Source organism: Peromyscus californicus, unplaced genomic scaffold, assembly GCF_007827085.1.
Source record: "Peromyscus californicus insignis strain IS unplaced genomic scaffold, ASM782708v3 Scaffold_11__1_contigs__length_118956290, whole genome shotgun sequence".
Classification (NCBI taxonomy): Eukaryota; Metazoa; Chordata; class Mammalia; order Rodentia; family Cricetidae; genus Peromyscus; species Peromyscus californicus.
Window position 1 is genome coordinate 62,418,932 of NW_026294402.1, and position 18,348 is coordinate 62,437,279.

The 18,348-nt window shown below is 46.2% G+C and overlaps 1 protein-coding gene across 5 annotated transcripts in view; it reads right to left on the reverse strand.

The window, feature by feature from the left end:
• Positions 1 to 18,348, reverse strand: part of Tln2 (talin 2) — a 426,813-nt gene that overhangs the window by 344,388 nt on the left and 64,077 nt on the right. For 4 of the 5 annotated variants that reach the window (XM_052713268.1, XM_052713262.1, XM_052713236.1 and 1 more), the window contains exon 2: positions 2,406 to 2,495. The exons of the other annotated variant lie outside the window; for it this stretch is intronic. The gene's annotated coding sequence lies outside the window, so the exon portion shown is untranslated. The remainder of the gene's footprint in view (positions 1 to 2,405; positions 2,496 to 18,348) is intronic. 5 annotated transcript variants of the gene reach the window in all.

Sequence of the window (18,348 nt, forward strand, 5' to 3'; positions counted from 1 at the left end):
AGTACATGGGAAGCTGAGACAGGAGGACTACCAGGAGTTGGCAGCAGCTGCACTACGGATAACCTGCCTCAAAGAAAAATGACTTGACTCATGGCCCAGGAAGTGAAGAGCAGAAGGAGCCCCATGTGAGACCAACAATCCAGGCTGTTTCACCCCGCTACCACACTCCTGCAGTGTGACCCAAGTGAGTCCCTTCATCCGAGGCCTCCCTAAACAGTGGGTACACCTGCCACCTGGACAGCAGGAGAGTTAAGCTGCAAGACTGGGCACCAGATGCTCAGCCCAGCACCTCGGATGCTGCAAGGCCTCCATACATGGCTTTCTGAACAGTCAACGGCTCAGAAGAAGAATCGGTTTCGTTCTTAGAAAACAGGAACCAGATACGTTGGAAGTGTCTATGGAGGTGACTGGCCAGCCGTGCAGCCAACACTACTACGTGGGAATCAGGCATGATTTCAGGGTGCACTCATCACATGGACTCGGGGCTCCCCTTTCAGCCCCTCCTGTCACACACCTCCCTCCTGCAATGCCCCTCAGGCCCTCACCCTACCTGCTCTAAGGTGTCTGAGCCTCTAAGAGTCACTTGCCCGTGTTGCGTAAGGCCAGCCGATGCTGCCTGCTCTTCCAAATGGAAAAACCCCAGCTGTTTTAAGAGCTACAGACAGCATACCCACCGCACAGAGGCCTTGGAGGGTTTCAAGGCATCAATCCGAGCGGCATGATATTGAAGAAAGGATCCAGAAGCTAAGACCACAACCTACAACAGCCGTAATGAAGGTAAGGAACAAGTACCAGACATAAAACACAAGACAAAGTCCTGCCAGGCCTTCAGCAAATTCACACACACACACACACGTATGTACGTACGTACGTACGTCAGGGGGTTCACTAAGTCACACTCGATGATGACAAATCACTGTGCTGGGAACTTCAGAGCAATAGGCATTATTTCTCCAAATATGGTCTATAAGCACAGCTGACTCTTAGGCCTCACCCAGTCCTCCCACAGCAGGATCTACAGTTTATTTTAATTATGAAAACATACTAATTGAGCTGGGCGGTGGTGGCGCACGCTCTTAATCCCACCCCTCAGGAGGCAGAGGCAGACAGATCTCTGTGAGTTTGAGGCCAGCCTGCTCTACAGAATGAGTTCCAGGATAGCCAGGGATACACAGAGAAAAACTGTCTTGAAAAACAAACAAAAACCATATTAACTGAACAATAATGGAATGCACTGTGATATTTCAGTACATGAATATGTCCTGAGAACTGGAAATTTAACAAGGTACCTTAGCAACTTTGCCTGAGGGTACTTAGAACCCCGCAGTCTACTCAGATAGGGCTGATAGTTGACTTGGGTTTTGATGTGACCTCTTCCTTCTTGTTGGATTGAGTTCCATGACAGCATGTCAACTCTGAATGGCTGGTGTGCACTTAATAAGTTAAGTGTCGCCGGGCGGTGGTGGCACACGCCTTTAATCCCAGCACTCGGGAGGCAGAGCCAGGCAGATCTCTGTGAGTTCGAGGCCAGCCTGGTCTCCAAAGCGAGTTCCAGGAAAGGCGCAAAGCTACACAGAGAAACCCTGTCTCGAAAAACCAAAAAAAAAAAAAAAATAATAAGTTAAGTGTCAAATGAATGGGCAGTCTACCAACTGACTGATAGAAGAAGGCATCTACATTGTGGTAAGTACAAAGAAAGATTCTTTAACGATGGAGAAGGAGACAGACAGACAGACAGACAGACAGAGACGTGTGAACTCTTGGGTGGGGAAAGATGTGGCAGTAGGATGGAACAGGCTGAATGAGGAGGTATGCATATGCCCCAGGGAAACGGTTCCTAGGGAGACCATGGTACCTGCATCTGCCATCATATGGACTGTCCTGCTATAGACCAGAAGCAATAGCCAGTGTGGCTGTATGGTGAAAGGGAAGGGAAGAGACAGGACGATAGAGATGGTATGTTTAGCTCTGGTAGTGGCTGGTGGTGAGGACAGAAAGGTCACATGCAGATTTTCAGCAGCCATCTCTAAGGCTTTTGGAACTGGACACAAGAGAGCCTGGCCCTAGTAGGCACATTCAACCTTTTGACATTGTAACATAATGTTGTTATCTACAAAGTTCAAACTGGAGTACCATGTGATTGTGTTATCAAAAGATAGATAGATAGATAGATAGATAGATAGATAGATAGATAGATAGATATCACTAAAAAAGTCGTATGTTTTAAGTAATTTCATGATTTGTATTGAGCCAAATTCATAGTTATTATAGGGCACACACAGCCAATGGCTGAAGGTCAATTGTGCCTGCATGGAATGAGCCCATCAACCAGGCCTGGATGAACTCTTTAACTGCTGCTCACAATCTCTTTAGGCTCATGAAATAGCAACATGAACATTACTCACGGTCTTCAACAAGCTGATCCAGGAATTTAGGGACATCCAAGCACCAGAGGGGCCTCGATTCCAGTCCAGATGTTACCCTGCAGCAGCGCACTGGCAAAGGAAACACAAATGCCAGTTCAGAGACCTCATTAAGAAATGTCTTGGGCCGGGCGGTGGTGGCGCACGCCTTTAATCCCAGCACTCGGGAGGCAGAGCCAGGCGGATCTCTGTGAGTTCGAGGCCAGCCTGGGCTAACAAGTGAGTTCCAGGAAAGGCGCAAAGCTACACAGAGAAACCCTGTCTCGAAAAACCAAAAAAAAAAAAAAAAAGAAAAAAAAGAAAAGAAATGTCTTAGTGAGCCAGGTGTGGTGGCACATGCCATTAATCCCAGCACTTGAGAGGCAGCGGCAGGCAGAACCCTGAGTTGGAGGCTAGCCTAGTCTACAGAGCTATTTTCAGGACAGCCAGCGCTACCCGGAGAGACCCTATCACCAAAAAAAGAAAAACAAAGTATTAGTTACTTGCTCATGGCTGTGACAAAATACTTGATAAGAAGAGCCTAATGGAGAAAAGGCTTATTCTGCTTATCCTGGCTCATTTTCCAAAGCACAGCCCATCAGGTGAAGACATCATGGCAACCGGAGCAGGACACAGAAAGCCACAGCATCCAATCGGAAAGCCGAGAGAGACGAATGCTAGTGCTCATCTCACTTTTTTATTCAGTGCAGGGCTCCAGCCCATGGCATGGTGTCACCCACATTTACTGGTTTCTCCACTTCAGGTAACCCAGTCTAGAAACCCTGGCAGAGACATGCCCAGAGGCTTGTTTCCATGGTGATGCTAAATCCTATCAAACTGGCAATCAAGATGAAGGATCACAGCAGGGGAGCAACATCCTCACCACAGTGAACACTCCTGATTGGATTTCAGACTATGAAGAGGGAGGAGTGGAATTTCTGGTCTCCAGGCACAGTGCAGCCTCGGAGCTGGCAAACTTCCGGTCTTCAGCCTGAGAAGGAGACTCCATCTACCCACTGCAGACCAAGTATAGTCGCTCAGAGTCCCAGGGACCCTGGGAAACCAGTGGCTGGAGGTGCTCAGTTCAGATATGATGCCAAGGCACAGAACACAAACAGGCCTTGCCCCAAATCAGCAGCACGGGATGAGAACCAACAACAGGCAGTTACCGTCCTAATAAAACTCCATGTCTAAACAAACATTATCCTTGTTCTGTCTGGCTTGAGACAAGGGAGGAGTTCCGAATCTTAACCATTTCTCTAATTCATTCATATTCTCCCCCTTTCTCTTTCCCTCTCTCTCTTCCCTCCTTCTCCCCTCCTCTCTAGTCCAAAAAGACCTACACCAGCCAAACTGAGGTTCCTGGTTTTCCTTTAAAAAAAAAAAAATCAGAGTTAAAAAAAAAAACAACTGTTTTGTGTGCATGGAAGAAGATTATCTAAATCCTTCAGCAAGAAATCTAAAGATATAAAAACCAAATATGCATCTTTGAGATGTAAAGAACACAGACCAAGAGAAAACATTCCAGCCAGCCCTGCACTTCAAGTTGGCAGACGTGGGAGAACCTTGAATCTGAGATGTTCACCACAGGCTAATGTTTCATTCTTGATCCCCTGGCTGCTAGTGCTACTTTAGGAAGCTGTGGACCCTGAAGGAGGTGGGGGGGGTAGCTAAATTAAGTCAACAGTGGCATGTGTTTGAAGAGTAGAACTGTCCCCTCTTTCTGATCCATCACGAAGTGGGGAGGCTCTGACATACACTTCTACCACCGTGAACTCCACCTTGCATTCCACACCACGACAGGATGAACCTCTCTAAAATTGTGAGCCAAATGTTAGTTTTCCTCCCTGAAGGAAAGTTGTTTCTGTCAGATGTTGTGGTCACAGAGATTAAAAAAAATTAATGGATATGAGAGCCAAGGGACTAGAATCCATTCCAGGAAATACTTGGGGACCATAGGTGAGATTCAAGGGACGAGAGCCTATCCCAGGAAATGCTTGGAAACCAGAGATGAGATTCAAGGGAACTGAACCCATCCCAGGAGATGCTTGGGGACCATAGGTGAGATTCAAGGGACGAGAGCCCATCCCAGGAAATGCTTGGAAACCAGAGATGAGATTCAAGGGACCTGAACCCATCCCAGGAGATGCTTGAGGACCATCAAAATTAGGACATCTTAAAGAATGGCAGACTGACTCCTGTCCCATTTCATTTTGATGAAATGAAAAAGACAATCAAAATGCTCATTCTGTAGGAAATGAGGCTTCTGATTATGGTCTGGGTTCTTAAATTAAATCTTCACCTAATTATATGTTGAACATAATCCTCTAAACAGTTGCCTCTCCTCCTAGATTTTAGCTGCAGCTGGTCCTGACTAACTACTGCAACCCAGCAGCTTATGCCTAACCCATGGATGCCAGAACAGCTCACCTGTAAAATGGGAAATAAGGTAAAGAGATGAGGTAAGCCCAAGGCACTCTGCTAATACAAAATTTGACAACTCTCTTCACTCTGGGAACACAGAGCTGAATAAACTTCACACGACATTGGCTTCCACAAAGTATAATGACTTGCTGACTTTGAGGAAGGGGCCGTCAGTCTTTATCAATCTGAGTTGCTGTGTCTCTTTGGCAATCATTATTACGTTGGTGTAACAGAGTTAAGTTATGTTAGTTATATTCTGTCTGTAGAGTCAGCTCCAGCCTCCCTCCCTACCCCACTACACACACTAAATGGGGATTTGGATCTGTTTCCCCAAAGATCCATTACTTTTTATAAGGCAAAGTTAAGGTTTCTTTTGCACAAAGCAGAATTCAGACAATGAGGTCATTTGTTTGGAAACTACAGCAACCATTCCAATATTTTTTTTCTCCTGTGTTCACATTCTAGTTACTCTGGATCATGAGAAGGAGACAGAGATGTCAGAGAAAAATGCAAAGGCTTCTAAAACCACCCACAGCATGGTCAAGGCCTCCATACTGGGATACCCAGGCACACAGCTAACTGTCACTTCCCATCCAATAGTTAGACACTTGTCAACCCAAGAAGCCAATGAAGACAGAGACAAACCAAATATAAGACTAGAAATGGTCAACAGTCCCCAGATCCATCTAAACAAGCACATAAAACTGTCCCACAGTGTCTACAATGTTCCTTATTCTCAAGGGAGAAAAGGGACCGGGAGTAGAGAGCTTTGAAAACTCCTCCAAAAATCCAATGGCCCTTTAAGCCTGAGAGGAGAACAGAGTCAATTGTGTATCCAGTGTCTGTTCCTCAGTGCAAGGATCCCCTACATTACCATGTTCCAGAACCCTCTTCTGCAATTCTCTCAACTACCCTCCACAAGCGAAGTCATGAAAGAAGACCTGTTCTGTGAAGGGACCCCATGAGCGGAGAAGGCTGGCTTCTTGCAGCAGATGCAATGGATAGTGTGGCTCTCCTGGTAGCCAGGATTGCTCAGGACTGCTGGAGGTCTCGTCTAAGAGCCTCAGCATGGATCTTCTCTTACAAAGCTCAGTACTCAATTTCCAAGATTAATAGTAATGATAATAGATAAAAGCACACAAAAAATATCCGTAGTTCTAATGAGAGACAAAAAGGGAGTGGATCCAGATGGGAGGAGAGGTGGGGGAGAACTGGGAGGAGTAGAGAGAAGGGAAACCATAATCAGGATATATTATGTGAGAAAAGAATTTATTTTCAATAAACATTTAAAAAATAAAAATAAGCAAATAAATAAAAGAATATGCATAGTGAGCTGAGTGGTGGTGGCTCACGTCTTTAATTCCAGTACTCGGGAGGCAGGGGCAGGTGAATCTCAGTAAGTTCGAGGCCAGCTGGTCTACAAACAGAGTTCCAGGACAACCAGGACTATTACACAGAGAAATCTTGTCTCGAAAAAAAACCAACCAAACCAACAAAAGGATATGCATAGTAATCATTTTGTTCTTGTATGAAAACTAGAAAATTATCTACTAAATATTTTTATGACATGTCATATTTTAGTGAATTTTTAAACACAATTTTGTTTCTTTTTTAAAAAAGACTTATATTCTTTTTAATTATATGCATGGAGGCAGGAATATACGAAAATTCATGCGGGTGTCCACAGAGGCTCAATCTCCCTGGAGCTGGAGTTAAGGTACATGTGAACTGCTCAATGTGAGCTATAGGAACCAAACGAGAGCAGTGCATCTTCTAACCACCGAGCCATCTCTCCAGCCCTTTGTTTTCTTTTTTTAAAGACTGATTTATTTTTATATGTATATGAATGCCTGCTTGTCTGTATGTGTATCACATATTTATGAGCAGATGCCGCTAATTTATTAGCAGAGGCCAGTAGAGGGTGTCCCACCGCTGAAACTGGAGTTACAGGAAGGTATGAACCACCAGATATGGACGCTGGGGACTGAACTTGGGTCCTCTGGAAGATCAGAACCATCTCTCCAGCCCTATAATTTTGTTTCCTTAAAATCCGAGCCTCAGATCATATTTCATTCAAAAACCAAGAGTATTTTCCCAATAATAATCTAGATGGGGGCTGGAGAGATGGCTCAGAGGTTAAGAGCACCGTCTGCTCTTCCTGAGGTCCTGAGTTCAATTCCCAGCAACCACATGGTGGCTCACAACCATCTATAATGAGATCTGATGCCCTCTTCTGGCATATGGCAAACTTGCAGAAAGAACACTGTTTACATAATAAATAAAATTAAAAAAAAATCTAGATGGGTGTTCTATTTTTTATATGTTACTATGTCTTCACATCTGAGCACAAATATCTGGACCCTCTGAAAAGAAATAATCAGTATTTTCATTTTTAAGATAGAGAGATGCTGGTCACCTCTTAGGGGAAAGGAAGGCATGGACTCCATGGGTGTCCATTTTACTCCTTATGACTGATCCCTCCTAATTCTGTTGGCCTTGAACTCCTAAGCTCAGGTGATCCTCCTCAGCCTCCCAGCTAAATGTGACTACAGGGAGTTACCACAGCACTAGGCCTTGAAAATCTATCTAGACATTTTAAGAATCACAATAAAACATTAAAAAAACAAAACAAAAACAAGCAAATGAAAACAACAAAACAGATTCAAGCCAGTGAAGGGAATCTTCCAGGATTGTTCTGAGAATTATTCTCAGCCTGTTTTAAGATGCCAGAAAAATGTGAAGTGAGCCCCAGAGCCTATCAAGGGCGGGGTCTGACAAGCCAGGCAGAAGGCTCTAGAGACATTGTCTATAAATACATCTTCCCTTTGGAAAGTCTACACCTTGGCACAGTCCTGCATTCTGAGCTCATGCCATGCTGGGCCAGCGCTGGGTACCTGTGCACCCAAGGGTCTTCTCTGACACATCCTGTAAGTCTATTTCCTGCGGCACATTGTGTCACCAGGAACAATGTTCTTATGCTGTCCTTAGCCGCTGAGGGACAAGAGAAGGGCCAGATATTCTGCAGATCTGGGAGGACCCTGCTTCCTCCTGCTGAGACACTAAACCCAGGTTCCTTCATCCTCCCCCTCCAGTACCTCATCCTCTCTTTGCCTTTCCTATGCAAATTCTGCTCATTGGCTGAATCCCATCAAGTCATCCATCTGCCATAAAATGGATAAGAGATAGAGATGTGGACAGTGCGTCTCAACCTCTAGCCCTCCCCACACTCACCAGAAGCATCTTGACCGAATTAGTGAGTAAGAGCATGTCATCTAGACTGTTCTGAAGGTCTCATTGGAGACGGAGTTTGTCATCTTTTAAGTCAATATCCTCATTCCTTTCGTGTTGCTAAAACAGAAGATGTGGGACCAGAAGACTGATTTTTACAAACAAACAAAAACAAAATAAAACACATTATTTCTGGATATGAGGTTCATATCCAGACAGGGCCTTCATGACTGTGGCATCCCAAGGTAGAAGAAGTATGGGAGTAAAAGTGTAAGAGGGGACAAAGCAGCCTTGGCAAGAAAACCTACTATACAGTGCGTATAGTACGCACATCTGTGGGTGGGGACATGTGTGCCTATTCGTAGAGGCCAGAAGTTGGTGTCAGATGTCACTCTTCAAGTGCTGTCTACTTTGGTTTTTTGAGACAGGGTCTTTCCCCAGGCCTTGGGGCTCCCCAGATAGACTACACTAGCTGACAAGCACTACCTGGGATCACAAGCATGTGTTGCAATGCTCAGCTTTTTACATGCATGCTGGGAACCTGTACTCATGCATGTGAGGCAAGCATATTTAGCCCAGACAGCCCAACAAAGCTGCCTTCCGAGTCCAAAACCTACTCTGAAGACAGCTGATCTACTCTCGTGGCCATGGCATTAGTACATGCGTGGGGCACAGCCCTCGTGGCCTGAAATCCTCTTAACCAGGCCTGGCTTCCCGTATTATGTCACTGGGAATTAAGACTACACACAGGGACTTGGATGGACATTTAAATTCCAGTAGCTATAATAGTCAAAAAGCGACACTGATACTTAGTAGAATTTTGACCTGGTTTTAGGCAGTGCACATGGACCTAACTAACACCCAGGACAAGCATACAGGCCTAATTACTGTAGTTCCTTTTTTCTGCTGAGGGTCTCTTCTTCTCTCCCAAGTCTGCTATTTAAAAAGCAATCACAGAACCGACTTTTCAAGATGTTTGTGTGTATGTGTGCATATGTGTGTCTCTGTTTACGTGTGTGTATTCACGAGTGGGTGGGTGTGTTCCAACACATGCATGCACATACAATTCTTGACTGACTCACAATAATAGCTTTACAGGGAAACCATTGTTAAGAGTTCAGGAAGAGACAAGTCTTGCCAACTCCAAAAGAACAAAGGGTTTTAGCAATCAAAGTGGGAACATTATTGTTCTCACTCCCTCAAGCCCCCGCCCCTAAGCCTGTGCATGGGGGACCCTTTTCAAACTTGGAGTGCTCCCTTGTAAGTACCATTTCCACCCTGGAGGATGGGGTGGGAGGATGGTCAAGCCAGGAAACAGATTCCAGAGGTGGTTCTTTGATATTCAGCCCAGACAACCCACTGGCCACCACCGGGGTTCCTCCACCAGGCAGAGGGTGGGAACTCTCTGTGAAGCTAGAGACCTCAGCCTACCCGAAGGCATTAGTCACTGCATCCAGCTGCTAGTTCCTGTCCAGTGAGGGCCTGAGCCAGGACTGAAACGCACAGTCAGTTAACAGCCCCGGCATCTCTGAAACACCAGGCTACTAACCCTTAGCTCCCAGTTACTCATGCGAGTGGGCCCCTCAAGGGTCACATGTTCCAGGCTTCAGGATGCCTATGTTTCCAGCATTATCATGACAGCCAATGAGAGTGACCTGGAGCAAATGATGGAGCTACAACTGGGTAGGATCCAAGCAGGAGCCTAGGTACCAACCCTCCTCTTTGTTTATTGCCTACATATCCAAGCAGTAAGTTCGAAAAGGGAAGTAAAAGCTCCTTTCAAGGTCTTCAATTTTTGTGAACAATGCCACATCTCTTCCCCCCCCCCATACAGTCATATTCTTATATTATTAGGCAATATCAAGACAAAATGCTTTAAGTATTTCATCTGTTCCAGTAGTCAACACATTTGTAAAGCAGCATTATTTATTTTATACAGAATGCTTGACACCCATGGATGAAAGGCCCCTTTCAGGGACCCCTCACAGCACAGTAAATTTGCTTACGTTCTGACTCATGCTGGTAGGGAGTTAGAGGTGAAAAAACAAACAAGATTAAAAATAAATAAATAAATACAGGGGACTGAGGAGGGGGTTTTGTGTGTGTAAAGTGCTTATGAAGCACAAGCACGCAGACTAAATTTGAATCCCCAGAACTCACATAAAAGCAAGTATAGTAGCATGCATCCATAATTTCAGGGTTCGTAGGACGAGATGAAAAACGATTTAGGAGACTCCCCAGAAGCTCATGGGACAGCTGGGCTGGGCAGCCAACCACAGAGAGGCCCTCTCAAGCAAGGTGAAAGGTAAGAACTGTGACGATTTGAAGGAGAGCGGCCCCCACAGCCTCATGTCTGAATACTTGTTCCTGGGTTCATGGGACTGGGACGGATTAAGAGGTTTGGCTTTGTAGGAAGAGGTGCCTCGCTGGGAGTGAGCTTTGAGGTTTTAAAAGACCTCCACCATTCCCAGCTGTTCCCAATCCCTGCTCCCTGCCTCCTACTTGCAGATCCAGATGTGAGCTCTGACTCTGCTCACCAGCATGGACTCTTAACCTTCTAAAACTTATTAGAAAGCCAAATTAAACATTTTTATAAGTTGTCTTGATCATTGATTTATCATAGCAACAGAAAAGTAACTAAGCCAAGGACTGTCCTAGTTCAAGATGCTACTGCTATGATGAAACACCGTGACCAGAGCCACTTTGGGAGGAAAGGGTTTGCTGGGCTTACTCTTCCTAATCACTGTTCAGCTCAAAGAAGTCTGGATAGAAACTCAAACAGGACACAAACATGGAGGGAGGAGCCATGGAGAGGCCATGGAGGAGTCCTGCTTACGGGCTTGCTCCACATGGTTTGCTCAGCCTGCTTTCTTATAGAACCCAGGACCACTTGCCCAAGGATGGACCCACCACAATGGGCTGGGCCCTCCACCATCAATTAGTTACAGAGGCATTTTCTCAATTGAGGCTCCTTCCTCTCCAGTGATTCTACCTTGTGTCAAGCGACATAAAACTATCCAGCACGCCGGACGGTGGTGGCGCACGCCTTTAATCCCAGCACTCGGGAGGCAGAGCCAGGCGGATCTCTGTAAGTTCGAGGCAAGCCTGGTCTCCAAAGCAAGTTCCAGGACAGGCGCAAAGCTACACAGAGAAATCCTGTTTCGAAAAAACAAACAAACAAACAAACAAACAAACAAAACTATCCAGCACAAGGACCAACACTCCAGGTTATCCTTGGATCTCCACATACAAACATAGCATGCTATTGTGCCAACACACACACACACACACACACACACACACACACACACACACAGTACTATAAGAAGGCTGTGCCACCTGAAAGAAGCTTTAGCACTCCCCCGCCCCCACCCCAACCCCGTGATGACACTTTTGGAAACAGGCTATCAGCTGCATCTCCTCCCACTTACAGTGCAGCCTCTTCCAACTCTCTCCCCTCCCCACCAGCACCCCCATGATGCTCACTAGCAACCCCCATGATACTGTGCTCAGCATGCTGAAGAATGTTCGTCGCTCTCAACCAGCAGCAGCTGCTGCGAAGTAAGGCTTGCACTTTTGTCCCCAGGATCAGGACCTGCTGAGGGCCTGGTGTCCAGAACACTGGTGATGGAGGAAAGGTGACAGGTGAAGAAGCCATTCTTATAGGATAAACAGTGTGGAGAGGGGGCAGGGTACCACTGCATTCCTCCACATTCCCTCCCCTCGCCCCCATCTCAAGAATCCAGTGTCATTTAGTGACTTTACAATCAGCCTTGAAAACTCAAGAGCTAGGGTCTGGGAGGAGGGCTCGGTCAACAAACGGCTTGCATTGCTAGCTCAAAGACCTGAGTTTGATCCCCAGAACTTTCAAAGGCCAGGTGTGATGACACATGCTTATAACCTGGGGAGGCGGAGGCAGGCAAATCTGCTGTCAGCCAGCCTAGTCTACTTGGCAAATTCCAGGCTAATGAAAGACCCTGTCGGTACCTGAGGAACAACAGCAAAGGTTGTCCTCTGGCCTCGAAACACACGTGCACGTAACCACATAAACGTGCACCTGAACAAATGAAGGGAGGGGAGGAAGGGAAGAGGAAGGAAAGGAAAGAAACTCAAGAGCTATACTCAAGATAGGAAAAAGAAGCCGAAAGTCTGGCTAAAGTGTGGGAGACCAGTCCCACATTGATTTACCCCAGGGACTCTTGAGGAATGAGGGGTAAGAGATTTAGATAGAAATAAAGAGGGGAGAGAAAAAGATAGAAACACAGGATAGTCTCAGGTGGGCCTGGATCCTTATCCACCGGCCCAGAACTTTATTCCAAAGGGCTTTTTATAACAATGCCAAGGGGAGGGGCAAAAGACCTCCCCCTTGCTAGTTACAGCCAAGTGTAGACCTTTCCAAACACCTTCAAATCATCCTCTTATGCAGTCTGCTGGGTAAAACCACTAGGAAGCCTAGATGGGCTCCAACCCTAAAGGTCCAGCAAAGACGAACATCCAGCTTCTGCCAACATCAGTCAACAGCAGAAAGGGACTCAGAGCAGAGGGGCCCTCCTGTGCCTTTAACACTGTGGGTGACACTGCGGGGGCCAGGGGGGGTAGCTTCCTCCTTTCTAGCCTGTGCTTGACACACCCCTCTGCCTTCAGGACAGTTCAAATGTCTTACTCGGAACACCAGGGCCCTCAGACTCCAGACTCCCAGCTGACCTCTGATTCAGTCCTGTTCCCACCTTCCCCACATAGACACACACCACACACCAGTCCCAAGAGGGTGTGTGGTGTCTGAGGCTCTCTCCCCACTTCCACCACATCCTGCCCTCACTGTGGGGTCTGTGCTCAAGTCATTCCCTCCAGAAAAGCTTCTTTTTACCTTATCTTTCTGGTATAAACATTCCTTCCTCAAAATCCAACACACCACCCGCCCAGCCTCCAACATGATTCTCAGACTCCGGTGTTTGTCTCACTGTGAGAAATTTCACACCAGATGGCTCCCGTATCAGAGACTTTTCCTTGTGGCTGTGACAAGATACCTCACAAAAGCAACTGAAGACACTCATTTGGTTCGTATTTTCAGGCAGTCCATTATGATGGGGAAGGTATGGCAGCAGGAACAGCTGGCCACATCACTGCCACATTGCTGCCACAAGCAGGAAGCAGAGAGCAATGAATGCTGATACTCAGTTCTCTGTGTCTTTTATATTTAATCCATGTCCCTAGCCAATGGGATGACATTACCTACACTTAGGGTGTGTCTTCACACCTCAGCCCAATCTAAAAACTCCCTCACAGATAGCGATGCTTGCCTCTGGGCTGAGTCTAGAGCTTGTCAAGTTGACAATCCATATTAACCACCACAGTTCTCTTCTGGATGGCCTTCACCCTCCCCAACTTTTATCTTTGCACCCCCCAGAGCATTCAGTACAGACTTCAGTGGATGTTGAGGACTCGGGCGACCCTACTGAGCTCCCTGAAGGCTACTTCTAGAAGTAAGTCATACCAGGTCAAGGGTGGCTCAGCTGTGCATACTGCCTCAGCATGGAAGACTCCATCACATCGGCCCCTCTCTCCAGGATCTAGTGCACAACAGTCAACCAACCAAATTTCTTCCACAAACTTCAAGATTCCCCTGGGGCCAATTTGAAAAGTTGGTGACCTCAGAGTGAGCACTTGTCCTTATAAAGAACAGCTTCAGGGCAAGTGTCATCATGAAATGAATTTAACTTTTAAGTCCACCCAAAAGCTATCTATTCACCCATCTTTCCTTCTGACTCATTATGTGTGTGTATGGTTCTAAAAAACCACAGTTCCTGGGCCAGTGAGATGGTTCCGCAGATAAAATGCACACCATGATAGCCTGACAAAAATCAGTTCAATCCCTGGGACCCAAATAAAAAAAGCCAGAAGCATGTCATGTGTACTCCCAGCAATCCTACAGGAAGATGGCAGACAGAGAAAGAAGAATGCTAGGAAGCTCACAGACCAGCTAGCCTGGGGTATGCAATATGGCGGAAACAAGAGAGACTCCGCTTCAAAAAAAAGAGGTGGAAGGGGAAAACTGGCTTCTGAAAGTTATCTTCGCTCTCTCTCTCTCTCTCTCTCTCTCTCTCTCTCTCTCTCTCTCTCTCTCTCTCACACACACACACACACACACACACACACACACACACACACACACACACTAACTTAACTTTAAGAAACAGGATGACACAGTTCCTAGGCCAGTGCATTTGCTTATAAAAGGACAGGAATGGTTCTATTCTCAATACCCCTCTCAGATGGGAGCTCTACTTCCATGCCCCAAAGAAAATCAGGAAGCAATATTTGACCTCAGTCAAGAAGCCTCTGGAATCCCGCCCACCTCCATCAAACAAATGTTCCTCATCTGATGTGAACTCTTTCAATTACAAGCCTAAAAGAGACAAAGAAACCCCCACTACCACCTACTCCTGCTTCGATGAAACATTTAAAGATTTATTTATTTATTATGTATATAGTGTCCTGCCTGCATGTATGCCTGCAGGCCAGAAGAGGGCACCAGATCTCATTACAGATGGTTGTGAGCCACCATATGGTTGCTGGGAATTGAACTCAGGACCTCTGGAAGAGCAGCCAGTGCTCTTAACCTCTGAGCCATCTCTCCAGCCCCTCGATGAAACATTTAAAATGGTTGTTTCCGACATCCAGCTAAGCTGTCTGGTGATTAACAAATGGTCACCAAATCTGGACTGTGGCTTGTTTGTGGGCAATCTTTTGCTGGTCAGCCAGGCTCTACCTGTAACTCACTAGTAGACCAAGCCTGCCTTGAACTCATATTAGTCCACCTGCCTCCAGAGTGCAGCCTCCACCATGGCCAGCCTCAATTCTCTTAAAGGCAGCTTGCAGCACTGGGAAGACAATTTCAACTAAAGCCTTTGCCATTTGTTTCTATCTGAAGAATGGTCACAGGGCCGAGGCTGGACCTCATTTAGCAGAGCACTCACTCAGGGTTCAAGAAGCCTTGGGTTCACTCTCCAACACTGCATAAACTGGACATGTAGCTCATGCCCCTCATTCTAGCATTCCTAAGGTGCAGGCAGGAGGATCAAGAGTTCAAGGTTATTCTTTGCTACAGAGGGAGTTCAAGGTCAGCCCAGGCTACATGAGCTCCTACCCTCCCTTCTCTCCCTCCACAAAACCATCGCAAGCATTAACATCAAAAGATACACGCCTTTAATCCCACCACTCGGGAGGCAGAGCCAGGCAGATCTCTGTGAGTTCGAGGCCAAAATGGTCTACAGAGAGAGATCCAGGACAGGCACCAAAACTACATAGAGAAACCCTGTCTCAAAGAAAAAAAAAAAAAGATAACGTTTTTAATGATTTCAGAAACAGATACTGAGTAGTGAGAGCAACCCAACACCCCAGTTTTCCCACCTCAATAAACCCCTGCTGTGAGGGAGATGTTTCAACCTTCACACTGACATTTATCTCTTAGAGGCATTTCAAAGAAATTCTCTGACATATTTCCTAGATTTGGTAAACTTGGGTCACACTTTGGTATAGCCCAAACCCATTCTCTTCCTGGTTTTGGTTCCAAGTTCATAATCCAGATTAGACGCCAAGTACTTGAACTCTTCAAGACCAGGACTGTAGCTGTCCATTCTTCCCAAGATTCTCTCTGGTAACAGGTGTGTCAACCCACCCAAGACTCTACACAAAACTATCTTTTATGCTGTTGTTGTTCTTCTTGCTGTTGTTCCAACTAGAATTTTGGGTGTAGAAGTGGCTTTGGGGCTCCTATAACCCAGGAATTTCCATGCTCTCCTGCCAGAATTGAAGGCATAGTAAAGTCAACATGCCAAGCACTGAGAAGCCATTCACACGGCTTTCTTTCATTTTATTTACAGAATTCTGTAGTCTAGCTTATTCAATATTTGCATGCTTACTTTCCTATTAAAACAAGTTTTTAACTTCCATATTCCCTCAGAAAACTTAAGGCTATACAACATTTGTTTCATAATTTATGTTTATTTCTTAAGTCCAGGTTTATCACTTAGCCCTTCAGCCCTGTGCCAAAGGCAGCAATTTGGTGTTCTCCATTCCTCCTACAGGGAAAAAGCCTACCACCAAATATATTGGGCCACTCAACCAAGGAAGGACCTTGGAGGTAGACCAGATCTCTAGACACTGTTCAGGGGCTCATTACTCCTGTAGAGTCACAGTTCACAACCACTCACCATTCTAACTCATAAGGCCATGGTCAACTTTGTAATCTCCCCAAATACCTGCTACACACTGGGGTATGTTAAGATTGGTGAGCTTGCTCCCCAAGCTTGACCCAAGGTCTACAAGAGGGGGACTGATTCTTTACTATCACCCTATCACTAAAACTCTTCAGCCTTGAGAATATCTCTTCCCCAGCCATCACATATTTTGTTCCCATTCATTCCCACTTATAAAATTAAAAATATCATAAACTAGTCAGTGGATACAGTCAGGGAGCCAGTGTGACAGTAATCTTCCTGTTGCTATGGCAGACATCTGAGGTCAACAACTTACAAGGAGGCAATATTCATTTTGTTTCCTGGTTTTGAAGCATTCATCCCATGGTCTCTTAGCCCCACTATGTTGGACCTGTAGTAAGGCAGAACATGGCGGCAGGAAATGCGTGGTGGAGCAAACCTGTTCACCTCATGGTGGTTGGAAAATGATGAGCAAGAGAAGAGAGGCTGGAGTTCCAATCCCTCCTTCCTGCAATGACCTAACTTCTTTTCACTAAGGTCTGCCTCCTACAGTTCCTCCTACCTCCCAACAGTGCAAACGGCTCCCACCAAACCTGTAACACCCAAGGCCTCAGGAGACAGTACAGATTGAAACTCTAGAAGCCAGGAGCATCATCATCTACAGTGGCGGTAAAGACTAAAAACAAGACCAAGGCCACATCTGCTCAAAGGAGACCTCATCACAAACACAAGGCTCAAGTGAGAACTTCCCTAAGGAAAGCTTTTGAGCCAGGGCTAGCTACAGTAACTACTCTCCATGTTGTAGTCAATAGTAAAGATTCCTGGTACGTACTTCACATTCCAAAGTAAAACAGGGAAAGGGCCACACTAATAATGAAGTCATGTTTAGGAGCTATAAAAGGTGTCATATACACCTTCTAGTGGTGTGTGTGCTCATGCAGAGGGCATCTGTGAGCCACGGCATGCAGGTGTAAGTCAGAGGCCAACCTTGCCTGCTTGAGGTATGGTTTCCTGTTGTTTGCAGTTGCATTTTTCAGGCTAGTTGGCCCCCAGACTTCTGGAGATTCTTCTGTCTCTAGCTTCCACCTTGGTGTAGACTGTTAGTGTTACAGATGCATGCTACCATGTGTAGCTTTATGTGGGTTCTAGGGATCTGAACTCAGGTCTTCATGCTTGCATGACAAGCACGTTACCCATTGAGCCTTCTCTCCGAGTCAACATACACATCCTAACACAGTAGATCTAAACAGGGAGCAATTTCTATCTCTAGGGTACATGTGGCTACGTCCAGAGACAACTTTTGCTGTCGCAGCTGCAGGGAGCAAGGGTGTTATGTGGTGATATTGTGTTCCCCAAAATATTGTGCACCCTAATAAACTTATCTGGGGTCAGAGAACAGAACAGCCACTAGATATAGAGGCCAGAAAATGGTGGCACACACGCCTTTAATCCTCTGGATCTCTGTGAGTTCAAAGCCACATTGGAAACAGCTGGGCGTGGTAACAAGAGCCTTTAATCCCAGGAAGTGATGGCAGAAAGCAGAAAGGTATATAAGGCGTGAGGATAAGGAACTAGAGCTGGTTAAGCTTCTAGGTTTTTGAGCAACAGTACAGCTGAGATCCATTTGGATAAGGACACAGAGGCTTCCAGTCTGAGGAAACAGGATCAGCTGAGGAACTGGCGAGGTGAGGAAGCTGTGGCTTGTTCTGCTTCTCTGATCTTCCCGCATTCACCCCAATAACTGGCTCCAGGTTTGTTTTATTAATAAGACCCTTTTAAGATTCGTGCTACAGGTGTTATTGTCGTTTGTGTAGCAGAGGACAAAAATGCTGCTAACCACTCTACAGTGCAGAGGGCATCCTCCAGAGGGCATCCTCCAGAGGGCATCCTCCAGAGGGCATCCTCCACAGCAAGAACTGTTGTCTGACCTAAATGTCAATGGTACTGGAGGTGAGAAGCCTGAGTCGGACAGCACCAGGAAGAGATGGGAGCTGTAATCTTCCTGGCAGTGGCCTGCTTGGTCTGGGCATAGCTGAACTCCCTGGGTCCCACTAGAGGTAGAGAGGATGGCCTGT